The sequence below is a fragment of the Myotis brandtii genome, unplaced genomic scaffold, assembly GCF_000412655.1.
Source record: "Myotis brandtii unplaced genomic scaffold, ASM41265v1 scaffold49, whole genome shotgun sequence".
Lineage (NCBI taxonomy): Eukaryota > Metazoa > Chordata > Mammalia > Chiroptera > Vespertilionidae > Myotis > Myotis brandtii.
This window is the reverse complement of record NW_005368707.1, coordinates 6,724,877-6,734,980: the sequence shown is the minus strand read 5'-3', so window position 1 is coordinate 6,734,980 and position 10,104 is coordinate 6,724,877. Positions and strand designations below refer to the sequence as shown.

Here is a 10,104-nt window from a genome sequence, read left to right as displayed (position 1 = left end):
GACGGCTGCCAGTACAGCGGTGGTGGGAGCCTCTCCCGCCTCCTCAGCAGTGCTAAGGATGTCCGACTGCAGCTTAGGCCTGCTCCCCACTGGCAAGTGGACATCCCCCGAGGGCTCCTGGGCTGCCAGAGGGGTGTCTGACTGCAAGCTTAGGCCCAATCTCCCGGGAGTGGGCCTAAGCCAGCAGGTGGTCATCCCCCGAGGGGTCCCAGACTGCGAGAGGGCACAGGCCGGGCTGAGGGACCCCCCCGAGTGCACAAATTTTTGTGCACTGGGCCTCTAGTCTTATAATATGTGGCCTTTTGTGTTTGGCTACTTTCACCTAATGTTTTCAAGGTTCATCTCTGTTGTAATATTTTACTGTATAGGTGTACCGCATTTTGCTTATTCATTCATTAGTTGATGGACACTAGGTTGTTTTCACTGTTGCCTATTATGAATAATGCTGCTGTGAATATTTATGTGTAAGTTTTTATGTTGATAGATATTTTCATCTCTCTTTGGTATATACCTAGAAGTAGAATTGCTGGATAATATGGTAACTCTATGTTTAGCCTTTTGAGAAATTGCCAAACTGTTTTTCAAAGCAGCTGCACCATTTCCCTTCTCCACCAGCAGTGTATGAGGATTCTAATTTCTTCACATCTTGCCCACCATTTGTTATTTTCTGTCTTACTGAATCAAGCATCCTAGTGGGAATGAAGTAGTATCTCATTGTGGTTTTGATTTGCATTTACTAAATGACTGGTAATGTTGAGCACCTTCTCATGTGCTTACTAGTCGTTTGTATATCTTCTTCGGAGAAATGTCTCTTCAAGTCCTTTGCCCAGTATTTTTTTACATTTTTTAAAATTGATTTTAGAGAGAGAGAAAGGGAGAGGGAGAGAGAGAAATATCGATATGAGAGATATCGATTGGCTGCCTCCTGCATGCCTCCTACAAGGTGTCAAGCCCACAACTTGGGCATGTGCTCTGACGGGGAATCAAACCAGCAACCTTTTGGTGCATGGGACAACACCCAACCAACTGAGCCACACAGGCCAGGGCTAATTGTGTTACTTTTTATTATTTCTTTTTTTTCCTTTTTATTATTTCTTAGTGTTTTCATGTGGACATGGAGGCTGAATGTGTTGACTGTCCTTGCAGAGGCTTTACAAAGGGACATGAGTTCCTTACATATCTTGGACACTAGACCCTTATCAGATATATGATTTACAATCATGTCCTCCCATTCGTTGGAGCATGGTTACCATCTGCATTGCCTTTTCAGTGAAATGTCTCTTCATGTCTTTGGCCATGTTTGTCATCTCTTTTCACTAGAGCTATGGCTGTAGACATTTTCCTTTACAGTATAAGTGAAAAGTCTTCAAACTCTTCTTTGCAGCAGACTAGGAAGGAGCAGACACAACTGTTAAGCTGCTCACAGCTATAGATATTTTCTTATTGTGATAAAACAATATAACATGAAATCTACCCTCTTCACAAATTTTAAAGTGTATAGTACAGTGTTGTTTACTACATGCAATTATACAGCAGATTTCCAGAACTTTTTCATTTTGCATGACTGAAACTCTGGACCCATTCAACAGCAACTCCCCATCCTGCCCCTTCCCAGTCCCTGCCAACCACCATGCTACTTTTTGCTTCTATGAGTTTGACTACTTTAGAGACCTCAAATAAGTGGAATCATTTAGTGTTTTTCCTCCTGCGACTTCCTTATTTCACTTAGCATGAAGTCTTCAAGGTTCACTCACATTGTAATATGCGACCATAGCTGTAGATTTGATCCATGCTAGTCAATTCTCATTTTTAATAATCTCATTTTGATAATCACATGATCTCACCACAATTCAGTTTCTCCATCAGCAAAATGGATTACAGTAGGTCCTTATGGTATGGAACTTTGAGGGTAGTCAAACGCAGAGCTTTGTAAATACAGTGGGGTCTTGACTTACGAGTGTCCCGACTAACGAGTTTTTTGAGATACCAGCTGTATCTCGGCCGATTTTTTGCATTGAGTTGATAGAGTGATTTGAGTTAACGAGCTCCTTAATGAGCTCCTTAACGAGCTCGGTCTCGGAACGAATTAAACTCGTAAGTCAAGGCCCCACTGTAATTGGTACTCAGGTTCTGCAGATAGCCGCCTATATTCCGTCAGGTATAGCTCCTGTGCCCAAAAGTCAGAAGTCAGCAGGAGAAAGTTCTCACTCTGGTTTGTTGAAGAGACTTCACTGAGTATCCTTTTTCTTCCTTAATTTTGTTTATTTTCTTGCATAATAATGTTCAGTCCTGAAGCCTCTCTAGAGCACTTCAGTTCATAAACACTGAGATGGCAAGGGAGGAAATCAAAATGAAGTATGGTCCTCCCTGAGAGGTCTTCTATGATCCCAAAGAGGAGAGTCCTCCAGCCTCCACCTGGCCTCATGAGGCTCCCTGGTTCTTGGAGTTACTATGGAGACGTGCTCCAGTATTAAAAGGGAATTAAACAAAGCAATCTGAGAGTCTTGCTGGCTAGAAAATAAAAGTTCTCACTTTTGTTCCTGAAGTCTGTGCTTGCTTTCTTCATTAAATTCTTTTTCAGTGTTTCATTGTCCCCAGGTAGACGTGGAGGTTGAATGTGTTGTCCTTGCAGAGGCTTTGCAGAGGGACACAGAGGTGTGTAAGATCTCTGGCCATTAAGCTGTGGTTTTAAATATGAAACGATGATCATTATCTCCTTTCTCTCTTGGAAGCAGAACATCTGTCACCATCCGAGCTCTCTCTGTGGACATCCTAGCTCATGCAAACTTCTCTTGGGAAGGGGAAAAGTGAATTTGCCTTTATGCTTTCTTCTTCCCCACACTCCTTCACCTTTCTGTAGGCCCTACACTTTTGCATCATCCTGTCCCTTTGCCCAACAGCTTCAGCTCTCACCTTTCTCAGCCTGCACTGTGGTTTTGCAGACAAGCAAGGACATATCTGGGCCCTGATCACAGTGGCTACAGCAAGCACTGCCTGTGTATCCTGGGCAGAGGAGATCTCCCCTGTCTCCCCCACACTGCTCTGGCTCTCACTGGACAGACCCTCAGGGACGCTGTCAAGCATCAGTTCCCTCTGACTGGTTCTCATCTTTCTTTTATTTAAATCAGTTGTGACATCTGGCAGAATCATGCTTCCCCCCAGGGCTTGGGCAACCCCAGATGCTGCCAGCATGTTCCAAGGTCATTGTCTTCAGAGTGCACACAAGGCCATTCCATTTACTTTGTACAGACACAGGATGAAGAATGCAGGGCCAGGGGGGATCTGGGAAGTCAACTAGTTCAACCCCTTAATGCCACATCACAAAATGATTTTACAGGAAAACAAAAACTCCACAGCTACAATTGTTAGTGGTTAGCATGTGGCCTGGTGCTGCTGTGTTGACTTTAAATAATCATAATTTCAATCATAAGACTATTTAAAAATGTTAGTAGAAACCAGCATAGGGTTCCAAAAGTGTCCAATCCTTTGTTATAGCTTTGTAGTAGCAAAACTGTCATACTGAAAGTCAGAGGAAGTGGACCGACACATACATACCTATAGGCGCATGCTGACATAAAAGGGAAGGGAAGGGCATTTTTGCACGGTACCAGATGGCAACGCTGTAGGTGCTTTCTTTGTTATTTCTATTTATTTGATCTGAGAAGAGGATCCTTTTCCATTTCCTTATTCTGTGACTTCAGAGAAGTGTCGATTTCTGTTTTCTGGGAAATGGTTGTAGCTGTGTTTGGAGACCAGGGTGGTCTCTCTGTGCTGTCTGTCTGTCTTTCTGTCTTGTTTTCCTCTCTGGGTTCTCCCAGCAGACCCCAGGTTGCCCACCTGCCTGATGCCTCCTGCCTGTCTCTTTCTCAGTGTACCATTCTCCAGGCCGCACATATTGCCTTTCCTGACCTGTGCCATGTAACCAACCCCAAGACTGCTAGACAGTTGAAGTTGATCCCAAGGAATAATTCAGGTTAAAGTGGTAAAGAGTAGCCGTGGCATTATTTATTACCATTCCATAAACATTTGCATTTTAAAGCTTTTGATCCCTTAAGTAAAAAAAAAATAATGTGAGTGCAACAGGCCATTCAAGAAAATAGCTTTTCTTTTCTGGATGATGCATCGAATCACTCAAGCTATATAGTAGGCAGCATCCATATTGCATCCATGCACAAGCCCAGGCCAGTCCCTTCCTCTGTCCTGTTGTCTAAGAAAGGCTATACCCACATTTACTCCAGGTGTTTCGTGAGTATTTATCTGTCCCTAATTAGGTCATCATAAGCTACTAGTGAAAAGGCATCAAAAATCCAATTCTTTTCACAATCAATAGGAACTTAATATGTGTTTATCAAAGATGAAATATTACTATGGCTGAAGGAGTCAGCAATACCAGGTGTATTGGTTGATAATGCGGATTTTTTTCAATAGATGGAGTTGCACATATGTTCATATATGTGCGATTTGATATGTATGCTATTTTGTTGTATTGACAGCAAGCTTCAAAACTTCATATGTCAAATTTGCTGAAGGTGTTAACATTATAGATATTTTTACCTTTAAAAATGTCGAATTTCGTGCCAAAAAAAGAACATTTGTGGGAGGTTTTAATTCATTATTTTATTTTGAAGAAAAGTGCTGCTGAAAGTTATCGTATACTTCGGGAAGCTTATGGTGAACATGCTCCATCTCAAGATACTTGTGAATGCTGGTTTAAACGTGATGATTTGGATGTGAAAGACGAACAACGTCCAGATCAACAGAAAAAGTTTGAAGACCAACAATTACAAGCATTATTGGATGAAGATGCGTGTCAAACTCAAAAACAACTCGCAGAAAGATTAAACGTTGCTCAGCAAACAATTTCTGATTGTTTACAAGTGGGAAAGATGAAAGATTTTAAAGGAAGGAAAATGGGTGACACATCAACTGAACGAAAGACAAATGGAAAACTGAAAAGTCATCAGTAAAATGTTGCTTCAAAGGCATGAAAGAAAGTCTTTTTTTGCATTGAACTGTGACTGGCGATGAAAAGTGGATTCATTTTGAGAATCCCAAACGCACAAAATCATGGGCTGATCCAGGTCAACTGTTCACATCAACTGCAAGGCCAAATCGCTTCAGAAGGAAAATGCTCTGCGTTTGGTGGGATCAGGGAGGTGTGTGTATTATGAGCTTCTAAAACCAGGTGAAACCATTAATACTGATCACTACCGACAAAAATAATCATTTTGAACCACACTTTGATCATAAAATGACCAGAATGTTCAAGAAGACACGGCAAAGTAATTTTGCTTCATGATAATGCACCATCACACACTTCAAAACCAGTTAAAGACACGTTAAAAGATCTTGCCTGGGAAGTATTAACCCACCCGCCGTATTCACCAGACCTTGCTCCTTCAGATGACCACTTGTTCCGATTGATGGCATACGCACTTTCTGAGCAGCACTTCAAAACATACGAAGAAGTGGAAAATTGGGTCTCTGAATGGTTTGCCTCAAAACAAGAAAAGTTCTATTGGGATGCTATCCACTAATTACCTGAAAGATGGGGGAAATGTGTAGCTAGCGATGGACATTACTTTGAATAAAGCACTTTTGATGTTTCTCTTGAAATTATCCTGTTTTCTTTGATTACAAAATCCGCATTATTAACCGGTACACCTGGTAAGTCTTTCCTAGTGTTTGAAAACTGTTTATAAAGCCATATTGGAAAGGCCCTCTGAAGGCTTGGATTTTGTGTTAGAAAAAACACTAATTAGTTGAAACCCTCCAGTGAAGGTCATTGCTTTTCCCTCTAGCCAATTCATGTTGCAAATATGTTTCTCTCAGGGCCGGGCTTTTATGCTTACTGGGGAGACCTGTCCCCGAATTAGTGTCAGTGCTCTCATTGTCAGCACTGCACTCAGCTACTAAACTATGGGGCGTGGATTTGCTCTCTTCCCTTGAGAAGCTTTATGGACCCTGGTATCGACAGGCATTTATGGGTGCCAAGAAGAAACGTAGAAGGCACTGCTTACCTTCTTGTGGACACTTAAAAGTGGTGGGTACCATTGGATCGGAGCCCACCCTGCAGTTGAATCCTAGGACTCCTCCAAACGAATTCTGTGACACTCGGCAAGTCATTCAACTCCTCTGAGCCTCCATTTTTTCTATAAAACTGAGGTATTTCACAGGATTATTTTGAGACTTAAAGACATATTCAAGCAAAGAGCTTGGCACAGAGTAAGGAGTGGCCAGCTGGTGAATGGGACCTCCATAATTTGGTAAAGTCCCAAATGCATCTTGCATTTGCATTTTGGGCCATTAAATTGCCATCTCAGAATGGTGTGTGGGGGGTAGTCTTTCAGATCAAGAAATTTGGGCTTCCAGGTGTCCATCTCTTTATTTTTTTAAACTGAAAATGTACTTTATTTATTTACAACATTTTGTAAACATACTGTGCATTTTTAATTCAATAATAATTTTTTATATGGATTTATAGCAAACTCTATATAAAATTAGTAAATTAATACAAGAGTGAAGATGAATAGAGTAGAATAATTCCTGAAAATGTTAAATTATAGCACTCAATACAAAGACAGATAACTATCTGTACCATAAATATTTACATACCACAAAACTTTTATTCATCATTTTAAATATGCTATAAAACACATTTACAAAAAAGCATCAACATTAATTTTATTATAAACCAATGAATTACTCAGAGGAATATTTATTTAAACTTACTAAAAATCAGTAAATATTGCACCTGAGTTAAAAACTTATAAGCAAACAAAGCTATTGTTTATAAGGGCCAAAAAGTAAAGGAAACGCCTGGGAATACCGGGTGCTGTAGGCAAAAAAAAAAAAAAAAAAAAAAAAAAAAAAAAGTAAAGGAAAGGGCAGACAACACTTTCTGAAGACTGTCTACTCCTTGGTATTTTGAACAGCTTCCATAAATGTGACTCAACAACCTGTTGGACACTTCTATAGCTCAGGGCTACAGCTAAATCCATAGAATTATATCCAGTGTCGGTTTCATTTGTTGGGTCAGCTTCATTTTCTAAAAGCATTTTTACACATTTCACATGATTTCCATGTACAGCACAAAGCAAAGGTGAGCCTCCAAAAGTATTCATCAATGCCACAATCAAGCAGCACTTTGACAATATCTATGTAGCCGTTAGTACAGACCAGGGACAGTGTAGTCTCTCGACCTTTTCCTAGAAGCTGGGGATCAGCACCCTTCTGAAGGAGAAACTCTACTACAGCTATTTGCCTGTGCACTCCAGCCCACATCAGAGGAGTAAATCTGTCTTCATCCGTGTGATTGATATCATTTTCTTGTTCCATACAAGTGGCAAGTAGAGCATCTCTCACTGAGCAGCCAACTGTTGGACAGATAAAGAATTGCTAACAGAGGTGTGGTTGAGACCTCATTTCCTCTGTGTCTACTCGTTAGAGTAATTGACTGTTTTGTGGGTGAGAAGTGCTTTGTTGTAGAGGGACTGTAGACATGCCTTACTTGGATTCCTGGAGGAGATGTATGGATATTGCATTCAGCTTTAAATAGGACAGAAGCCACCTCCAGGTCAGAGTTTACTTGCTCTTGAATATTTTCACTATCCTTTTCATAAGGACTTCACAGATCGAGAACACATGCTCATATCAGATCAGTGAGGCAATATGCATTTCATTCCATGGCAACACCCTGAGCTGATGCTTCTGCATTTGACTCCAGCTGATGTCCTATTTTAATGCCAGTTGGACTATAACTGTTGGGACACTCTTCCGTTATCAGCTGGGCTCCCATGTCCAGATTTGCTGATGTAGCATGCTTTCAACTGTAGTTTCAGTAATGTAAACATTTCTTCATAATTTTCCCTTGGTTTTATAACAGTGGTATCCAGTGTATTCTTGGAGTTTGGATATTAAGAAATATCCGCAGCGGGCAGTCATGAGGCAGCAGGCGAAGGCCCACCAGGTGGGAGTGCAGGGCCTCACAACCACCTTCCATAGCCAACAGCAAGCGAGCAGGATCTTTTCCATTTGGGGTCACCAATTCACCGCAGACACTCAAGTCCCAGCTTGTTTTGATTGTGACGTCACTTCCGATTTCTTCTTTTGTTTCTGGACAAAAAGCATTCCACATCCTTGTCGTGGCAGCCAAGAGGATCTCCAGGTCCTTCCCGCCACTGCGCTTTGCTTTGCGGTGCTTACTGCCCAAGTACTACAGAGACATGGTCATTTCTCTGGACCACTGAGTCACTGCGCAAGGCCCAAGTCATGCCCCCAGGTCACATCTCCTCCTCCCCATCTAGGTGGTTCAACTCATTGGAACCTGGGGAAATTAAATTTTGCACCTGAAAATTTGGATTGGGTTAACCATATCACCCTTGTAACATGATTAAAAGATGATAAGAATGAAATGCTTTGAGTCCTTCCTGTAAGAATTTCTGGTTAAATGCACAATGTCCATTTCTTCTGTCAACTGCCAGGGGGCACCCCTTCTTACCAGAGTGTGCTGGTAAGAAGACTGTTAGCAGGACTTGTCCACATGATGCCTGGCAGGTGGGCACCTGCCTGTTCTGAGCGCTCTGCTGCAGGCCTGGCCATCACAAAGGGAGGCTTGTGAGTCCCAGAACCATCGGAGGAGTGGCTCAGTATTGATTTGCCCATCATTCCTCTAGTTGAAAAACAACCAGGGGTGAACTGATTTGGTGGATTTGTTTTCTCTTTAAGCCTTTCTCTTCAAAGGCTGCTAAAACCCACCATGTTCTTGCTCCTTTATAAGGCTCAACTAATGCCCAGTAGGTGGAGTTGGGGCTGAGCAGAACATGGGAAGGTTCTTGTCTGTTCAGAACTTGGGCTGGGGCTCGGTGCAAAATGAACCTTGGTTGTTTCCATTGGTGGGTGTGGGAGGCCTGGAATGAGCATGCGTGGTGGGGATAGGTGGTGCGGGGGGCGGGGGCAGCAAACACCTTCCTCACTGAGCCCTCTGAGGTGATATGGGCAGAAGACTGGAAGACCCTGAATGGAAGACATTTATGAGGGATTGGCCTCTGCTTCCTGCTGGGTCAGGGGCCTGGGAAGAGAGTGTGAATGGTGAGATCAAAGCCCACAGCACCCAAAACAATTTAAACCTTAGAATGGGACCCATCAGAGAAGCCCACAAATGACTAGAGCAGAATCAGGCATAGACTTGACTCCTGACCTTACCAGCTGTTTGGCCACTGGGAATCCCTTAACAGGGGAGTCTCAGACTCTTCATTTGTCATGGGACATACAAGGAAGGCATGACAATACTTACCTGGAAGGGTTGAGGATTTTATGAAACAATGTATATAAAACACCAGATATTACAAGTCTCTGACACATAGTAAGTGTTCAAAAAATGGTAATGTCAACTATCAATTTAGGGAGACATGTTATGGGGGGGGGTGTTGTGCTGTAGATGTACTGAAGTGCTAAGGAGATGCAGATCTGGTCATCAAATCTTCATCCCTGGGTGGGATTTGAGGATCTGGTTGTGCCTTGTGCTATGTAGTAAGACCCATCCAAGAGGCTGAAGGACCAGAGGCTCACAGAAAGCCCTCCAATTAGACAGTGATCTAGGATGATGGACACCTACCTTGTTGCTCAGGGAGGTGGGTGCCTCTGCTGGTGGGCCAGCACCACAGGGTGCCCATACCCTCAGGGCCAAGTTGTTTTCTTCCTTGATACTCTGACAAACACTCTCAACAGCAGGTTGCCAGGCCCCCATTTTGTCACATGGAATGGCATTTCCCAGACAAGTTGGCCTTTTCTTCTTGGCCATTCAGAGTGATAGCTGTGTCTTGGAGGCCCTGGGGACATTTTTCAATACTGGCTGTGGGATCAGTTTCCTCATCTAAAAAATGAGGTAATAATAGAACCTACTTCATAAGGTTGTTGGGAGGGTTGAATGTATTAACTCATGTTAATTGCTTAATGTACTTATAGTAAAGGCTCAGTAAATACTGGCTGTAATGTTATTACTATGGTTATTCTTTCTTCTACCTTCTTCTCCCCCTACAACTCTATCCTTTCCTTCCATCCCATACCTTTGATTTGGGTTCCAAAATGTTTCCAGGGAGAGCA

At 42.4% G+C, this 10,104-nt stretch overlaps 1 protein-coding gene and 1 pseudogene across 1 annotated transcript in view; one reads left to right on the top strand and one right to left on the bottom strand.

Annotated features, from left to right (window-relative positions):
* Positions 1 to 9,748, bottom strand: part of LOC102238926 — a 16,507-nt pseudogene extending 6,759 nt beyond the window's left edge.
* CCDC3 (coiled-coil domain containing 3) overlaps positions 1 to 10,104 on the top strand; it is a gene marked incomplete at its 5' end in the record, with an annotated part of 122,468 nt that overhangs the window by 33,276 nt on the left and 79,088 nt on the right. The window lies entirely within an intron of this gene.